This window comes from Rattus norvegicus, chromosome X (genome assembly GCF_021556685.1).
Source record: "Rattus norvegicus strain SHRSP/BbbUtx chromosome X, alternate assembly SHRSP_T2T, whole genome shotgun sequence".
Taxonomy (NCBI): Eukaryota; Metazoa; Chordata; class Mammalia; order Rodentia; family Muridae; genus Rattus; species Rattus norvegicus.
In genome coordinates, this window is record NC_141554.1 from 17989226 (window position 1) to 18008119 (window position 18894).

At 45.8% G+C, this 18894-nt stretch overlaps 1 pseudogene; it reads right to left on the bottom strand.

The window, feature by feature from the left end:
- Positions 1 to 8568: 8568 nt before the first annotated feature.
- Positions 8569 to 9757, bottom strand: Surf6-ps1 (surfeit 6, pseudogene 1; annotated as a pseudogene).
- Positions 9758 to 18894: the final 9137 nt, after the last annotated feature.

Below are 18894 nucleotides of genomic sequence, written 5' to 3' on the forward strand. Positions count from 1 at the left end.
TAACCAAACAAAGCCAAGTCAAACAAAGATACTGTTCTTTAGTGAGGTATAAGCTCCAGAGTTATGTAGACACAGTCCACACTTGTCAATAAGAATATAACATGCATAAATACCGTCAGTTATCCAATATCCAGCAGTTCTTCTCTGTAGGCCAAGGAGACATGGGTCAATCTGTGGTGACTCCTAGGAAGGTTATAGGAGTGTTCTTCATGGGGTGGTGGCGGTGGCTTTTTACTTCCCTAACTTCATCTCATAGTCTGCTGCTCCTGGGTACGAGCAGGCAGGGTTTTTCAGAGGGCCTTTTCCTCTTTGGAGGCAGAGAAACAAGGTACGGGGTGGATAATCCCTCCAGCATCTTATGTGTGCTCCTTGCCTGGGCTGCCATGTGTCTGGGAGTGCTGGGGTTGGGGCTTGGGCTTCCTGCTTGTCTCGGAAAGGGCCCGATCCCAGCTTCAGTCATTGTGGGTCTCCAGAGTTATTCCAGCTCTGCTTCTTGCAGATACTATTTGGAGCAGCTCCCAAGCCATTAAAGCCTTCCTCCTGGGGAACTCCACAGCTGTGGGAGAGGAGGAGGAGAGGGGTGGAACAGCAAGTTCAGATTCACTTCAAAGCAGAAGTGGAACAATCCCCGTTACATTATTAATCCCCCGAGCCATGTAAAGTTTCATCTGTTTTCTCTCAACGAGTTTTTACAAGCTATATTTCCTAAAAGCTGCAAGACCTACAACCAAATGGTATCTTTCACATGTGTGTGAAAAATCTTGGGATAACTCCTGGAGGGCAGAGGACAGGGCCACAGGTTCAAAGCTTGCTCTTGACACAAAAAGCTAGGTGTGTGAAAATGGGTGAGCCGCAATTCCTCTCTGGGCTGCCGAATCTGTAAGGGTTACCTGTGGCAGCAAAAACAGCAGTACTCAAAGTATCAGCAATAGTACAACGATAACAAATAGCACCGCACATCTGGTGGGTGGCCAGGCTGAAAAACCATGCCTGGTCTTCAGGGTTCTGGTGTAAGATCAGGGGCTTGGCTGAAGCAATTCTGCTCCACCTATATAGCTTCATCTTTCTCCTCAGACCAACAATGGGTCAGGCAGGTGTAGTGACTTAAATATCCAGCCCATTCTTAGATCAACAGGCTAGAAACCATATCACCTAAATGGCAGGGCTGGGGGCTGGGGCTCTCTGGGGAGTTATGTAGGTCAGGGGGGTTCTACTTTCATGAGTGGACTCATGCTCTTCTCCTAAGTGCTCATGGGAGTGATTTCACTGTTTTGTTGTTGTTGTTGTTGTTGTTGTTGTTGTTGTTGTTGTTGTTGCCGCCGCCGCTGCTGCTGCTGCTTCTCCTGCAATATGAGGATGATTTGCCTCTCTTGCCTTCCTTTCCTCTGCCACGACACAACACAAGCTCAGAACAGAGGTTAGAGCTTCCATTTTCGACTTCTCCGTTTTCAGAGCCATAAGAGAGCTAGATTCCTATTTTTCTAGACGACTCAGTCTCAAGTCTTCTGTCATATCAGCTCAAATGGTTGAAGACAACTCTTATAGGATATCAGTGGCACCATGAAGAAGGGGAAAGGCCCAGGGCCCTGCCATCAGCAGAAGAAAGTTCCATGACACGACTTACCTGAAGGGCGGGGAAATATGCTCCATCTATGACATGGTGCCTTCACTGGAAAGTGGGAGGATGAAGACTGTGGAACCTGGGTGAAATTGGCCATATTCTCACCTATAAGAGAAGGAATTCCCCAGGTCACAAATTGTTTATAAAGACAAATAATGACCTGGAAACCAAGAAGTGGAAAAAGGTGCTAGTAGTGGTCAGCAAGCAAGAAATCAGTCTGTTCTCTCGTTATAAAGCATCTCTGACTGGAAGGTAGGAGCAAATAACAGTCAGTGACAAAGATACAGTTCTTGACATCTGCTTACTGTCCCCACACAGGGCAATTGCTTTGCACAAGCTCAGCATATGTGGCCATTGGGATAAAAATCCAGGTGAGTCCTGCTCTGAATCCCTATTCCTGTCCCAGTCTTCCTCATGCCAAGAAGGTGAGTGGACCTGAAGCAGAGGTCCAATGCTCAGCACTTCTCTCTGTGTACATGTTTTCTGCTTTGGAGGCAAAAGAAGCAGCTTCCTGCCAGAGAATATGCAATTAAAAAAAACCAAATTATATCAGCAGGACTCTCTTTGCTGGAAGCGTGAACTTGATAGAAATCAGAAATGCAAATGGTATTCAAGTGCAGTTAAAACTTCCGCTTTCCAAAAGGGGGAAAATTAATTGCTTTTATACTTACCGTAGTGATAAGCCAGAGGCACATGCTATACACAGGGAACAGCATCCAGAAACCTTCCAAAAGGAGGAGAGAAGGAAGGTAATAAATCTCCCCTAGAATGCTTCATGGTCCTTGCTGCAGATGTGTATGGCATGTAATTGTCTAGCCATGCAGTCCAGGGACCTGCCGAAGAGTTTCAACTTCAACTGACTTGTGTAAGGAAGATCTCAGGAAGGTTGGGAGAATAGTCACATATGACAAAAGACGAGCTGAGGCACAGGTAGTTGCTACTAACCCAGCATTGCTAGGAAAAGGTGCTAGGTTATGGGTTTTAGTTGACAGGATATCAGAAACCTCTCTACTTCCTAGAATGCATGTTCTGGCAAGAATGTCCCTCAAATCTTCAAATGTGAGCCCCCCCATAGTTAGGCCTTGCAGGGAATGGTCAAGGATATGAGACTGCAAGTCTCTCAAGAATGCAGACAGATTGTCCTGGGATTGTCCATTTGTAGTTCTGTTTCTGGGCTATGTAGCTTGCTAAGTAGGCAACCCCGCTGACTCCTAAACGTGTCTAAGTGGTATATCATTAAACAAACCGTTTGCAAGCATCTACTGAGAGTGAAGGCACACGTTCCCCTTCATCTATCTACTCCACTCCCACGTCTCTACTAAACTGAAACGCATGCCTATGTTTGCTAAGAGAACACATATAAAAATAGTCATAATAGTAAAAAAAAAGACAAAGAAAAAAAAGAAAAACCTGGAAACAATTCAAATGCCTATCTGCAGGAGAAGAGATAAATAAGGCATGTCATAGTTGCACAATGGAACAGTATTAGCAACGGGAACCAACAACCTCCAATTAGATGCAACGATACAGATGCCTCTCACAGTCTTGAGCAAGAGCAGTCACACACGAAGGAATCTGTACTGTATCATTCCACTGATGCAGCATTCTGAATCCGGTAGAATTAACATATGTGTTAGACAGCAGCACATGGGCCACTGCTAGCCAGAAGCAGGGAAGGCGAGACAATGCGAGGTGATATCTGGTATCACAGTGCTTACCAATTGGACCTGAAGTGGTCCCCCAAAGTCTCAGTTAGGAATGCTTGGTCCACAGCTGGTAGTGCTATTTGCAGAGGCTCTGGAAACATTAGGTGATGAGGCCCAGCTGGAGGAAGCATTTCACTAGAGTTTGCACCAGGTCCCCAGTCCCTTTCCCAGTCTGCTTCTTGTCTGCTGTGAAGGGAAGGAACTCCTTTGTTGTGTACTTCTGCTGTTATAGTCTTCAAGTGTATGGGGCCAAGCAACAATAGACAGAACCCCTTGAAACTGTGTGACAGAATACTTTTCTCTTCACGCTCTTCAAATCAGGTGTTTTGTCACTCCAAAGAGGACATGGGTCTGCTACAAGTTTGTGATCTAGGTGCAACCATACAGATAAACTAGACATGCAAAGTCAGATGTGTTGGGTTTGTAAAATCTTGTGAAACTTTTCCTTTGTGATTTCTGGCATTTCTGACTATTCAACCCACTCTGATATGACCACAAACCTCCTCTCAGTCTCATTTCCTTCTCCCATTCCTGCCTTTGTTTCTACTTGATACTTATTCCTGGGCTTAGGGAGGAGTCACAATGCTGCATAATTTCTATGTGCACCATTCTTTCTGTCCAAAAATTGTCTAGATTTTATGAGGTCCTGAGGGTAGAGTTCTGATGGTTAACAGTACCCTTATAAGAAGAGAAAGAGTGCTTGCCTACTGTAAGCAAGGTCCTGGGATCAGTCCCTAGCACCACAAGAAAAGAACTGGAAATTAGAGTCTCTCCCTCTCCCTCTCCCTCTCCCTCTCCCTCTCCCTCTCCCTCTCCCTCTCCCTCTCCCTCTCCCTCTCCCTCTCCCTCTCCCTCTCCCTCTCCCTCTTCCTCTCCCCAGCCCCTCCTCTGTGTGTGTGTGTGTGTGTGTGTGTGTGTGTGTGTGTTTCTCTCTCTTTGGCCCTTTAAGTGAATTCACCCAGAATATGACCAAATTGGCACCCTGATCCTGATTACCCAGACACTAAGAGCTTGAGAAATAAATATTTCTTCTTCACTTTTCCACTCTGAGATCATTTGTTACAGTGAGCTAAACTAAGATGCTTGTCCAACTGAGGGTAGGCCACCTTTAAAGTCAGTCCCCATAGAGCTTTCCAGATACTGGACATCTCTGGATCTCTTCAAGGAGTTCCAATAAACCTGCTTTCAGATGCAAAAACAAAAACAAAAACAAAACAAAACAAAAAAAAACAAGATCATCTAGTCCAGTCATAAGTTCGGTTCAGTGTTTAGCTGCTAAGGCTTTAGGAATAACTTCAGGTTCCTGATTTGAATACTTCAGAAACGCAATGGTTAATCAAAGTGGACCAACTGTGGCACAGACTCATTTCATTGCTGTTCTTTCTGTAGGTCCATACATACTCTCTCTTTCATAACCATCACATCAAGGCTGTGTGGCAGATCCATGGATCCATTCAGTTGGCATTTCCTCCCATGGACCTGTGCACAGTTTTGGTTGCCTCACTAAGAGTCCATGAACCCCTAAAGGCAGGATGTGGGACTCACTGAGATTTGAAGCCCTGGCCTTTTTGATTCTCACTCTTCTTACTTTGTTTCTCCCTTTTATTTCCTGGGCTCTGATGTGCTAAGCAATGTTGCCTCTATCATGGTCTAAGTGATGCTTCTTTCCAGTTCTTCCATGTTCCATCAAATACCCATCAGTTTTACAACTATGCCCTGTCTCATATTAAAGGTAAAGGAACATTATAACATAAGTAAGTAGTCAGACTGTCTCAGAAAAGGGTCCTGCTATAAATAAAGACTTCTAGAACGTTCACTCCCTCAGATTTCATAATCTCTTTTCATTTAAAAACAAAAGAGAGACAATTTCATCTGTATATGAAATCTTTAAAGGATAATCTTATAGAAAGAGAGAGGAGAAAGATAGTTACTAAAGGTTAGGAGGAGGGTATGGGGAATGAAAAGATGTTGATCAAAGGGTACAAAGTTTTAGTCAAACTGGAGGAATAGCTTTTGGTGATCTGTCACACTGCATCCTGACTATCGTTAATAAAAACATTGTGTATTTCAAAATTATTAAAAGAGATGTTTGACATTCTCATCACATAAGATGATAAATTGGAGAGGTGATAGATATGTTAATTAGCTTGATTGACTCTTTTTATATAGACATAGATCAAAACATCACATTGTAGCCCATAAACATACGAGATTATCTGTCACTTAATAATAAATAATAAAAATGAGATACTTTATCAAAGTTTAAGGTTCACAAAGTTTAAGATTCTCATTCAGAGACAAAAACAATCTAAAATGTGGAGATGCTAGCTAAATATCTATTAAACACATTGACTTTAGTCCTGAACATTCATCTAGGCTACATTTCCCAGCTACCCTTGGGGTAAAGTATGGCCATATAATTGACTTTTGGCTGATTAGATATATTCAAATGTTATGTAAAGAACTTTCATGTTTGGCTTATACTTTTCACATGGTCTTTGGATCGATTTCTTCCATTGCTCATCCCTGCTGGCTGGACATTAATGTAACAGAGTGATGTTGGAGGAGTAAACAGTCTCAGCATAGCTGCCCACTAGTGACACCACGGAAGCTTAAAACAAAATGCTATGCCCATGTCCCATGTACAGTCAATCAAGTTAGAATTTCTGATGTTAAAGAAACAGAGCTCCCCACTGGTTCTGAACCCTCAGTGACTGCATGAAGCTAAGTCCCTTCTGCCATATTATGGTTTGAATCTGAAATCTCTCCCATAAGCTCATATGTTGAAGGTTTGGTTCCCAACTGGTGACGCTACTTTGGGAGATTGTCAAAATGTTTGGATCTTGGAGGAACTAGGTCATTGGGGGTGAATTTGAAGGTCATACCAGACCCCGAGATACCTTTCCTGCTCTCTACCTTCTGATTGCCCTGAGTTGAAGAACTTCTTCTACCTTCATGCCACCACAAAGTTCTGCCCAAGTGCATGGTCAAACAATCATGAACTTAACCTTTTGAAACTTTGAGCCCCAAATTATCCTTTTTTTCCTTAAGTTCTTTCCTCAGATTCTTTGGTTACAGCTGTGCAAAGTAACAAGCACCTGCCTTAAACTGCACTTTTCCTGAAAAAGAAACAAAATTGCATCCTGTGACACCAGAGTTAGCTTTCCCTTGACTAAAAAGGAAACTGGACAGCTCTGTACCGGTCAATAGGCTAGTCCTGTCATAACCAGCTCCTGGCTCACAAGAGACTGTTGGTAGGAACTGAGTAATGAGATTTACGTCAGGACAGGGGATATAGGCGTCTACATGAGTATCTAGGAAGTACTTGCCAATCTAGATTCAGGAAAGGAAGAGATGACAGCAGTCTGGTAAAGAACAGATGCTCTTCTCAATTTTTCTGTTCCTAGGTGCTCAAGTAGGGGTCTATATCCCTTTGTCCTGATGTAAACCTCATCACTCACTTCCTACCAACAGTCTCTTATCAGCCATCAAAGGCCCATGTCAATTTGATCTTAGAGAGCCGGTATGAGTGTATAAAGGAGAGTTTGTTTGGGTGGGCTGATGCACACCAACTGCAGACTAAATCTGCCATCTTCCTGATTTAGGAATCAGATCACTTGGATTGTAGTATCTTTCAACTGGATCGCAAAACCTTGGACTTATGTGACCCTGCTCCTCCATGTGGAGACATGTTTCACTTGAGTAAACATAGAATTTGGCTTGCTACAAAGGTTTTGTATTCTTGTAGTTTAAACAAGAATCATTGTTTAAGGATAACTACCAGGGAAGCCCATGAACTGGATGCTATTGGCTTGACGAATGAATTTTCTTTCATAACTGTAGTGACAATTTTGGAATTTTGGTTCCTTTAAAAAAAATCACAGACATTTTGTAAGAATATGTTTTCATTTTAATCCCAGGTGTGGATTATGGGGCTGCTTCAGAATGTTCACTGCAGCTGACTATGATTTGCTTCATGCTCTAGGAGACGTATGATTTTGCCAGCTGCAGATAGTTTCTGCAACTGTGGTATTTGAAATTCTGGGAACTTTTAAGAGGGTATATAGACACTAGAGCCCCAGTAGTCAGGATTCATGGTTGTCCATGGGTTGTTGGTGGGTTATTGTTGGTCAGGGTTTGACAAGTAGTTGTGTACAAAGAGATAAGACGAAGAAATTAGATATCCTGATTGTGAAGATCAAACTTGCCCCAAGTAGTTAAAGACAGCAATATACAACAGCCATCACCTTCTTTTCCTGTGCCCTCTTTCCCACCAGCTCCTCCTCCTTTTTTTTTAACTTGAGGAAAGGGTTTACTTTGTGTTACATTTCCAGGTAACAGTACATCACCAAGGGAAGCCAGGGCAGGAACCTAGAGGCAGGAACTAAAGCAAAAGCTACTTAATGGCTTGTTCCCCACAGCTAGCTTGGCCTACTTTCTTAAACAACCCAGGACCACCAGTCCAGGGTTGGCACTGGCCACAATGAACCAGGCCCTACCACATCATTCACCAGTTTTTTTAAATGCACCACAGGCCAATCTAGTGGGATTCTTAGTTGAGGTGTTCTCTTCTCAGACAACTCCAGCTAGTGTCAAACTAACATCAAACTAGGAAACATAAAACTCCAAGTCTCAGCCATCGACTGGCTCACACGTGACCAAGCACATCCTGGGACTCAGGAAGGACTCTAGATTTTTGAGCTGGATGCTGGCCTTCAACACAGCTCTCAAGCTCTGGCCCAGAGATAGGCCTGACTGGATCAGATTCTCCCAAGAACTCCTTGGGCTCTCTTGTCTGTTCCCAAGGACTAGTGGATACAGAAGGAGTAGTCAAGACCTTTTGTTCTCATGGCCACTGGACATACAGGTGGGCAGGAAGAGGTGAGTGGGATACCTCACCCCAATCTCTATCCCAACTCTGGAGCATTCAGAAGACAGATACCCACAGGCAAACAGACACATTGACATACCCCCTCACAAGGCATGGGAACATATCCCCTTCATCCTTCTCAGGAACAGGAGAACATGGTATTCGATAAGGATGCTGCTGAAACATCCTGGCACACGGTCAGAGATCTCACTTCGGTTGTGGGGTGCAAGAACTGTGTCAACCTCCACAGGAGACCCAGTCTGTCACCTAGACCTGCGCTGGCGCCTCATACCACCTCAACCCTCAAGGATGGAGATGGATGGAAGCCAGGTAGGAAGGTGCCCAGCCAGGAACCTGGCAGGTGCAAACTCTCAGGAGAGGCCTGTGTACTCCAGGTCCTGGGGCAGCACCCGGCCCTTCTTGCGGGCCTTCTGTAGCCATCGCTCAGCCCGAGCTGCCTTCTTCTTGCGCAGGTTCTGGCACCACATGTCCTGTTGGCAGCTGCATCTTCCCCACCCCATGCTCTGACCGCTTCTCCCACTTGCGCTTCTGCTGTGCCTGGAGCTTCTCTTTGCACTTCAGGGCCTCCTGCAGCAGGCATTCATCGTCCCTGATCTTCACAGCCTCAACCTTGTACAGCAAGTTGGTCTACCTCACCTTGGCCTCCAGCTCCCGGGCCTTGCCTGCATCTGGATCGCGAAGCTCTCCCAACAGGCCCTGTGGTGCGTGCAGATGGTCCAGCAGCTGCCTACAGTGCCTGCCTGTCAGTGGTGTCAAGTTCCCTTTCACCTTCTGCCACTTCTCCTTCTTGTGCTGGGCCTTGCTGGCTGGCTCCTCTTCAGTCAGTTCCACCTTATTAAAGATCAGTCTTGATTCCTGCAGCTCCTTGCAGGCCATTTTGGAAGATGTCTTGACTGGTTCCTCCTTTTTCTCAGCCCCTGCAACCTGCTGCTTTGCCCAGAGCACCTTGCACTTCCTCTTCTTCCGTTCCCTCTCCTGCTTTCTCTGCTGTCTTTTTTCTCGTGTGGCAGCAGACAGCTCCTTAGTGCTACCCTGGGCCCGGGCCATCTGGATCTTCTCTTGCAGCCGCTGTCTCAGGAAATCCAGTTCAAAGACAAAATCAGGCGCTGTGTCTCAGCTATCTTCAGGGGACCCCAGGAAGCTGGAGCTCTCTTGTTTGGATACCCCTGGTTTCTTGGCCCTAGAAGAGGTGGAAGACTTCTTGCCCAGGGGTTTAGTCTTGTGCTTCATAGATTTCTGCTCCTGCTTCTGAGACTTACTTTGTGTTTCCTTCCTTTTCTTTTTTTGGGGGCCAGCAGCTTCTGAGCCTTTTGTTCTGACAGCCCACTCGCTCCTCTGCCACTTAGGGTCAGGCTGCGCACAGATCTTCTTGGCCAAGTCCTGCAGATAGGCTGGCCAGGAGAGAGGCCATGCTGGCAACCAGGGTTGGAACTACAATCGGAGGTTCCTGTGGCCGAGTGCCCCAGCTCCTCCTTCTTAGCTTCCCTTTTCTTAGAACGTCCTCTTTCCTTCTTTCCCCCATCCCCCCTTACCTCCCATGCTACATGTACATGAACATGCATGCATACATATATGTATGTTTCTATACGTATCTTCTTTCTCTTGTCTCTACCCTTCCTTTAACCATTCCCCTCACCCTTTCTCTACTGCCAACATTTTTGAGCATAGCACAGTTTTCCACTTCTATCACACCTCTAGAAACTGTGAGCAGCCAAGGTAGGGGTGATCATGGATTTGTTCATCATTCATTTATTTAGTACTGTTAGCATGGTGTACAAGATCAGGCAATGAGCTACAAGTGGGGGCAAAGAAGCAAATCGTTTGATCTTTGTAATGGAGATTCTGCCCTGTGGAGGATGGAAGCAGAGTTGTTGATGAAGATGCTGGAATCTTTAAGAGTCAGCATCTGCTGCGTGTCTAGAAGACAGTGTTTAATATCCCTAGGGAGCACATACTTTTGTCTGTGAGGAAAATCATCACTGAAGCCAGACATTTTAGTGGCTCTGAGGTAAATAGGGCCCCATGCTGTGGAGAAGGATCAGCAAAGACTGTCCATTGCTGAAGCCCCTAGAGGAAGAACTTAATGTGTGTGTGGCAAATGTCCATTGGGAGCGAGAAATCTCAAAGGAGAAAATTTGTAACTTGAACTCTTTTCATTGATGGGGACTGGATGATTTTAGAGAACCCTGATGGGCCAAGGGCATTGTGAGACTCAGGAGGCAAGGACCCAGTCCACGAAGGGGAAGAGAGTACAATGCCAAGTTATCTGAATTGGACACCTCACTTGATCCCGTCCTCTGAAACTTCAGGTGTGCCCTGGGGACATTACTTACTCATGAGGTGATCTTCTGTCCTGACATTTTTAAAAGTGAGTTTAGAGGCTGGAAAGATGGTTCAGTGTATGAAGTGCTTGCTATGCAAGCATAAAAGCCTGAGTTCAGGTCCCTAGCACCTATGTCGTCAGTACATACCTGTACTCTTTGTATTGGAGAAGCAGAGATAAATACATTTTTGGAACTCTCTGGCCTGCTAGCCTAACTAAATCAGCAACTCAAAGTCCAGTGAGATACTTTGTCTCAAAAATCATTTAGAGAGTGACTGAGGAAGGCACCCAACATTGATCTCTGGCCTTCACACATATGCATGCATGCTACATGTACATGAACATGCATGCATACATATAGTACCCCCACTCCCACCCTCAACAATATAGTATACTGAGGAATCCAGGCTTTCTGTTGTCTTGGACCACCACAGACAAGGGAAACTCCTGAATTGTTTTTCTTCCCCTCCCACCCCTTCTGCATGTCTTAAACCAGGCAATCTCAGCATTTTCCTTCTTCGTGGGTGATGATATTATTGACATTACACACACACACACACACACACACACACACACACACACACACACACGCAAGTAAAACACACACAAAGAAAGGTACATAGTCCATGAACATTTTAGCTCAGAAAATTATTACAGAGCAAGTATCACTCAGGTAAAGACCTCTCTCTGAAGCCCCAAGGTCTCCTTCATGCCGTCTTCTACTCGCACCCTTCCCTGAACTCAGCACATCTTTTTCTAATACCGTGTTTTCCCTTTGTCTGCTTCTGAGATATGCGCATCAATAGATGCCTGTGGACTCTTTGATAACTGGCTTCTTTTACTCAGCATGATGTGTGTGAGATAGATAGACGCTGCCGCTCCTTTGCTATTCCATGCATATGTATATGCCCTGGTTCTTTTCTCTACTTTGCTCTCAATGGACATAGGTTACTTCTGCTTTGGCTGCACCCAATCAAGCTGCAGTGAGGACTCTGGAATACGTTTCTCAGTGCATTTGAGAACTGTTTGCTGAGTGATGGGAACTGGACCATAACTGAAAACATGTTCCTTGGATTTGCAGGCTCCTTGACCAAGTGAGCTCAGGCGCCTCTTTGACTTATTATGGGATGAAGGCAAACAGAAAAGGGAAGTAGCAGGTGTTAGAGAAAATACGTTGCAAGTCAAAAGATTGGAATTCAAGAAGGTTGAACATTGAAAGAGACATACTTCAGACTAAGCTGTCAAATAATACATTTTGTCCCACACTGTGCTGGAGTCGGAATAAGCGAAGGCAGAATCAAAGACATATATGAAATTGTGAAAGAATAAGATAATAAAGAACAGAAAAGCCGCCCCCCCCCCCCCCAACCCGTGACAGTATCATAAGTAGCATTTGCCCTGGTCCCTTCAGAGAAATGTATGGCACTTTGGTTTGAAGTTAGGCTTGTATGCATTTACCCTGGCCCCTTTTCCATGTTCAGACATAACTGTGCTCCACCAACTCATCCACTGAGGCATAGTTTGCTCCATTCAGTTCAGACATCCCTCTCCCTATAGCCAACACCTCGCTTCTTCCTCCTGCGGTCACTTATAGATTGTTCCATGGTGATCCCCTAGCTGGCTTTGCTTTAAGCCATTTCCAACTCTATACTCTGGCATTCATTCACTCATTTAACAATGACTATGATAGGCACCCAGGGAAAGGACTGGTACTTCGCTTCCAAGCCAGAATCTAAGAGGAAATTCAACCTACGAGGAAACATGAGAACGCCATTGAACTCCCTACTATACATCATGGCTCTCATGAAAATTTGCTTTCTGAATGGTTCCCCAGCCATTCTCTTTCTCCACTTTGGAGCCCCTCTTTGAAAACCAGGACAGTAAAAATCATTTCAGAGGCAGTGAACCCCACAGTGTGGAACCACTGATAGGTACAGTGCCCCTGAAGGTAGTAGGTGGCCCGGCTTTTTCCTTCATTCATCAGTAGAAGAAGAAATCTTTTAGAGGTTCCAGAAGAATGAAGGTGAGTGTTCTGTTCTCTCTGTTGTTTGCCTCCCAGGGATTCCAGTCTGGCATCAGAAGGCTGGAAACTCAAACATGACCAAGGAGAGAGGTGGGAGCAGTTCTAATCAGCTTAAAGCAGTGTAGATGCCGCCCACAATCTGGCTGCAGAGGAGACATTGCTTCCCATGTGAAAGTCAGGGATCCTTTTGATGCACAGAAGGGAGATGTGCACAGATGCTCACAGGGAATGGTTAGCATGACCTGGTTTGTAGGTGTGGAGGAGAGGCAGTAAAGAACGACAGAATCTGGCATTTCCTTTTTGTTCTCTCTGTGCCCACCCCTGAGCCTAGCCAACTCTGACTAAGTCTTCACCTAAGAATCCTTCTCTCACCTGTGTATTTCTGGTGGAAGAGGGTAAGAAATGAACGGATATTAGTTTCTCTTCTCCATAACAAATAGTTGGGTGAAAACTTAAAATGAAGAATTACTATGTTGGCTCACAGTTTCAAAGGGTTCAGTCCATAGTTTCCAGGCACCATTGTGCCTGCATATGCTGAAGCTGAACAGAGTGGTGGAAGGAGATGATGGATGAGCATACATGCTCATTTCATGGTCATCAGAGTAAGGGTGACACAACAGATAGTCCTCAAGGACATGTCTCCAGTAATTAACTTTGTCTAGCTAGTCCTTGCCTCTTAAAACTTCCAGAATCTTCTTAGCAGTACCATCAACTGGGAAGCAAACCCCTGTAAGTACAGAAGCCTTTTTCAGAGTGCTCATACCTAAATCATAGATCCGTGTGTGCACAATGAATGCCTATATATGCACAAGCAAGCCTGTATTGGTGCTTAGTCAGAGGGACTGAAGAGTAGGTAAATTACTGAGCCCAGCTCCCTTGTTTCTCTAAGCTAAACTGACATCCAGAGAGGTGATGTGCACTGCTTAGTCCCTTAAGGCCTTACAATAGTAGTGATCAATCTTGTTTGCTAGAATTATCTGGCGGAGTGGTTAAGAAGCAAAAAGTCTGGATCCCTCGCTTAGGGATTGTCATCATGTATTTCAGCTTCTTTTATGGACAGTCAAGGCTGAGGGTAACTGGCCAAAAGTCTGATGCCCAGGCTGCCCCACCCCCCAATCATGATGATGGAGAGTGGAGACACAGAATTTATGAACTGGGTCCAAAGACTCACATTCTCTCCTGACTCTCACTCAGAAGAGCCTGGCTCCCAGTGCCCAGTAGACATCCCAGACTGTTCCAAACATCCTTTGTGAAAACCCTTTAAAATGCCTCTCCAAGAGACCATCTTTTGGAGGGTGTGACACTCTCGGGAGTTGGGGAGGTAGTAGCATGGGATGTGGGAGTGCAGAGGGAAGGGTATTGGCAAAGTACTTCTTTCCAAATGGTCCCTTAAGGAAAGACACAGGACACAGGACTAGGACTAGGGTTGAGGAGAAGACAGCAAGTGCGATTACTGACTCCCTCACCCATGGATTAAAGTTCATTGCTTCTGATTCATTCCCTCAGGACAAGGAGATAGACTCTTCAGGGAAAAAAAGGCAATAGCCCCCCTCCTGTTCCTTTAGGCTGGGACAATGATCCATGTTCCTTTCTCTGTTCCCCTGCGGGTCACCTTTCTTTGTTCCTGTCTAATCTGTGTTTGCTTTCACTCTCACTCTTAGACTCTGGACAGTATATAGGTTGTGCACTGTGCAATCCCCCCTCCTCCCAATCCCTGCTGTGTTTTCACTGCCTCCCCCACCCCCTCACCCCACAGATCTCTTCTTTTTACTTAATTTCCTGCAAGTTCCTCTTCCCTGACTGCCTCAAGAGAGAAGAAACCTGGCCTATGTAGGTTCTGACCCACATCCATCACCCTTGGCAGGGTGGGGCAGGGCCAGGGCCAGGTGTCTACTTCTCATGAGAGGCAAGGGGCCCCCTTTCCAAGTGAGCTGCCCTAAAGAGTTCACAAGCCCCCAATCTCTTGCTCACCACAGTTTTGCCTTGCCAGATGGAAATTGTTCTCTAGGTTCACCAAAAGGCCAGAGACGCTGTTTCATAAATAAGCTTAGCTCTACTTTTGTGTATTTCCTTTAACTTGGCAGGCTCCCCCTCCCCCAGTACCATTTTGCTGGCACTTCATAAATACCTCCTTATGGCCCCTTACACAGCTCACAGCCTTGAGCACTTCTGAAAAAAAGCAAACCTCTGTCCTCTTCCCACTCCTTATCAATCCTACACTCTAGGCAGTGGCCATTTCGGTGGGAAAGAAAATTGAGGATTAGAGAACAGGTCTGTAGCAGAATCAGATTTGAACTGAAGTCTTCCAGTCCCCTAGCTGGGGTTCCTAGATTTTTGCTCCCACGGAGCCCTCTCAGGCCCCCTCCCTTCTCCTTTACCTGCTCCTTTCAGAATCTGCACCAGGGTTTACTGCTTCTTCCCCAGTGGAGTGCCAGGCTGGGATCCCTGCCTTTCCTCTTGGACCCCACCTCACATTGGTCCCCTGGACTCTTACGAGCCACTCTTCACCTCACAGTACAGCCTGATTCACCACAACCTGGGCACCTGCAATGGTGGAATATGTCTACAGGTTGGTATTCTTGATGGATACATTCCTTGTATCTCACAGGCAAGTCCTGAGTATGCAGCATCTTCCCCTTTCTTCCTGCTCCTGTCAGGCCCCATCATACAGATATTCACGTGATTTAGGCCACAACATTCCATTTAGCTACACACCAGCCATTGGTCACAAAATTCCCCAGAGCTTGAGTGGGGTCTTAACGAAACCTCATCAACAATTCGAGGCCTAGCGGCTACTGGCCTCCTCTCCATCTCCGGCCTCCCCCTGCCTTCCCCTCCTCCCTCAGCCCTCAGGGACCACAATGAGGAAATTTGTCCTGTAATCGCATTTTACATGCACGTGGATCGAGTCACTTCTCTCTGGTTATCTTTGGAAACACTGGGAGGGAAGAGGATATTAAAGAAAATCCTCCTCTGCTCCCATCTTGAAAAAAAAAAAAAAGGCAGCCCATTTTGAGTCACTACCTTATCTTTAAAGAAACCCGACATGGAAAAGGCAGGGCGATACCATCTATGACTTCATCAGCTTGTCCTCTGAAGTTGTTTTAAGCTTTCCCTTCCCCCTATAGGCCCCTTCATTTCCTGTTTTCAATCTCTAATAGCAAGGAATACACAGGCTCTCAGAGCTAAGTGAGCCTTGGTAGTGGTGGGAGGCAGGGGTGGGGGTGGGGGTGCTGCTTCAGCGCAGGAAGCTGACCAGAGAGGAAGCTTTTAAAATCCAAACTGGAATCTGGCCGCAAGTTAGGAAATTGTTTGAATTCACATTTTATTTTTACCTTCACTTTGTGGTCAGTGGCTCTGCATGCTTTGTGGTCTCAGAAGAGCTGCTGATTGGAAAGACCTTAACTGCAATTTGAAAACTCCAAAGGTTTCAAGTGAAAAGGAAAGGAAGACGTTTGAATTTCATAACAGGAATTTTCAGCGACTTCTTTCAAGATGCTCCAAATGCCTCCCAGACGCTCTTGCGTCAGCTCTTGCCTCCTCCCACGGTAGAGGCCATGGAACTGGTACCATCTGAATCATTACATTCAGGGGAAAACAGAGACACCCACTAGTTCCTGCTTACCCAGCAAGTCGGCACAACATTGTGACAGTTGTTTTCCCAGGCCCAACCAACTTTGGGTGGTGTGTGTGTGTGCGTGTGTGTGTGTGTGTGTGTGTGTGTGTCCCAAGTATTTGTGTGAATGCGTGCATAGGATATGGGTGATAATTACAATGTCAAGAGGAAGAAAAGCCACCTACCTTTGGCTCTGGTTGTCCTCTGTGGAGGTGGAGTTCCTGAGATCTGGTTCGTGCTCCATCTTTTCTGTCTGTAGAAGGGTCTTTGGGTGGGCTGTTATTGGTTGCCATGGTAATAGTGCCAGCCATTCTCTTGTCAGTCAGAGAATGGCATCCACTGAAGGGGCATCACACAAAGACGTTCCCATCTGCCAAGCTCATTTGAGGGGGCTGAGCACATGGTGCCTTCCCCAAAACCCAATTCTCTGGGGGTCCAAAGTTCTTTCGAAGCCTTTAACTGGCTTCCTATTTCTTAGTTCTCATTTTTACCACCTCTGTGTAGGGCCTGAGCATACACGTACAGACCTCAGGTTAGAGAGCAAAGCTGCCACCTGCTGCTGAAGGGTAGATTTCTCTGGTGTGTGTCTGAGGCCAGAGTTTGAGTCCTCTTGCCTGAAAAGCTGATGTGGGACAGGACTGGTCCCTTGTTCTAAGGAATGTAGTAGGCATTATTAGTATGCTGCACATATGCTCTTGCCCTTCCCACTTCAGTGAATGTGAGGAGAGGGGAAGAACAGAGGGGAGAGGCAGAAGACCAAGAGTGGCGGCCAAAAGGCCTAAAGGTCTGCAAAACCACAATAGCTGGATTATGTGGAAATCTGAGAAGCTGGTGGAATGGAAAATCCAGCACAGTCCCTGGGCTGGAGAGGTCTAGGGTAGAGGGTAGGGTATGCCAGCCAGGAGGACCCTGTAACAGGTAGGGACTGAGGGATGCTGGGAGAACCTGGTGGCCAACATCCACTTTGATATGTTAATAGGCACCTCAGTCAGTCATTTGAGACCTACCAGTGAGTGCCTTTTGCTATATTTGGAGGAGTGTCCCTTAAAAGTCCAGAAGTAAAAGCTTGCCTCCCAGTATGGAGCTATTGGGAGGCAATGTGCACCTTTAAGAAGTGAAGCCTAAAGGGAGGTCCTTATGTTGTTGGGACCTTAACCTATCCCTATGCTTCTCAGCTGGAGACGTGAGTACCTCTCAATGTCTTCCAAACAGACCTTCCTGGTATTATGTGTTTGCTTCCCTCACTGCTGGTCAGACTAATGGGGCTACCCCATTTTAGACATGAACATCTACAACCATGAACCTAAATAAACCTCTCTGTTCTTGCTTGCTTTCTATTTCTGTGTTAAACACCATGGCCAATAGCAACGCGGAGAGAAAAGGGTTCATTTATGTTTACAGCTTACAGTCCATTGTGAAGGAAAGTCAGGGCAGGAGCTCAAGGCCAGAGCCTCTAGAGGCAGGAACTGAGGCAGATTGTGACTTTTGCTTCCCATGGTTTCCATAATTTGATTCCTTATACAACCCAGCACCACTGGCCTGGGGGTGGCACTGTCGATAGTAGGATGGACCCTCCCACAGCAATCATCATTAGGGAAATGCCCAACAGATGTACTCACAGGCCGATCTGAGGGAGGCAGTTTCCTCAGTTGAGGTTTCCTCTTCCCATATGATTCCAGTTTGTGTTGAGTTGACCAAAACTAACCAGCACACTCTCTTTACTTCATAAACAGTCTTCATTAGTTTCTGTCTTATGTGTATGTGTCTGCATGCATGTTTACAAATGTGTGGGTACATATGTGGGTATGAATGTGCATACACATGTACATGCAGATGGATAGAGGGCCAATGATAATGCAAGTGAATGCTAGTCCTGCCTTATCCTTTGAGCAGTTTCTCCCAATAAAACATAGATATCACTGACATGGCCAGTCTGACTAGTCAGTTTATTTCAGAGAGCCCTTGTCTCGACCTTCTAAGGCACAATTTACCAATGGCAGCCATGCCTACTCAATACACACGTGGGTTTGGGGAAATCCAAACTCCAGTCTTTCTGTTTGCTTGGCAAGTGCTTTAAGATATATATATATATATATCTTACTCCAGAGCTTTATTAAGATGTAAGGGGTTGGGGATTTAGCTCAGCGGTAGGGCGCTTGCCTAGCAAGCACAAGGCCCTGGTTTCGGTCCTCAGCTCTGAAAAAAAAAAGATGTAAGGTGTTCCAGTGCTGTTGCTAAGGTCCACGGTACCAGGGTAGGTAACACTTTTCCAATCTCAGCAGAGACACCCTCAGCCACTGACCAACAGGCTCTCGGAGTCCCAGGTAGACCCAACAGGATTCAGCTCTTGGGGATCACAGTAGCAAGTGACTTGGCGAAGCCCTGCCTCATCTTCCCATGCTTTCTACTAATGTTTTCTCAGATTACTTCCCAAAGAAACCATGTGCGCTTCTGGAGACCCAAACCTTCTGCCACCATAGCCATGGGGCAGTTACTTCTAAGACACAAGTTGCTAGAAATTGTTCTTTGCTCAATAGTTAAGGCATCTCTGACATCATCCTAACTTTTCCATATCATTTCCCTTTATTGCATAGTTGTCGAAGTCTTGTACACAGCCCCTTATTTAATTACACAGCGCCAATGCTTTTTTACGTTTCGCAGAAGAAAAACATCTCTGGTGCAAAGCTTTGCCACAGCTCACTTGACTTCATCTG